Here is a 915-nt window from a genome sequence, read left to right as displayed (position 1 = left end):
TCGCGTGTGCGTCCCTCCCACGCGCGTCCACGTCCCGGCCACTCTCGCGGCGAGGTCGTGTCGCGTGTGGTGCGTGCCGCGTGCTCTCGGGCGTCTGCGGTTGCCGCCTCGTCCCCCCCCTTCCACGGCAGCGTTCCCACGGCCGGTGGAGATCGCGGGAGCCGTCCTACCCCCCCTTCCCCCTCCGCGGGGCTCTCGAGGGTCCGTGAACCGCGGGGTTGGCCTCGCTCTCGGGGGCGGACTTCTTATTTGGGGGAACCGGCGGTCGGCCGCGTCCGGCGCGTCGTCGGACGTTGGGACCCGCTGCCACGCGGGGGTCTTCGTCGGTTGGCGTCGGCGTCTGCCTCGGTTCGCTCTCGCGTCGGCTGGCGTCTCCTCGGGCTCCCGGGGGTTGTCCGTTGGTTTCGGGTCGGCTCGGTGCCGCGGGCGTGGCGGGACTGCTCCGGGTTGGGTGCAGTGTGATTCCCGCCGGCTTGGCTCGCGTGCCCGGTCGCCGCCCGAGCGGCCTCCCGGTCCCTTGTGAGGCGTCTCCCGCGGGGGGTGCCGCTGCGGCCCGCCCTGCCGTCGACGGTCCTCGTTCTGCCGGTTCGCTCCCCCTCCCCGCCCGCCGGCGTTCCTTTCTCTCTCGCTCCTCGTCTGGCCGACCCGCGGCCGTGCTGCCGGGCCCCTCCTCACGGGGGGGCAGCCGGGCGCGCACGGGTCCCGGGGCGGTCGCGGGGTGCCTGGGGGGAAGGGCCGCCCGGCGGGCGGGAGGAAGTTGCGGTTTGAAGGGCGTCCCGGCCGCCGCGGCCGTGGCGGCGCGTCTCGCCTGGTCTCTTGGAGGCGTGTGCGGGGGGAAAGACGCCCCGCGAGGCGTAGAGGAGAAAGAGGCTTTAGTGGCTGTCGCCCACGCCGGTCCGTGGGGCCTGTTGGCTG

This window comes from Rattus norvegicus, unplaced genomic scaffold (assembly GCF_021556685.1).
Source record: "Rattus norvegicus strain SHRSP/BbbUtx unplaced genomic scaffold, alternate assembly SHRSP_T2T unassigned-0000158, whole genome shotgun sequence".
NCBI classification, from domain to species: Eukaryota; Metazoa; Chordata; class Mammalia; order Rodentia; family Muridae; genus Rattus; species Rattus norvegicus.
This window is presented reverse-complemented; position numbering follows the sequence as displayed.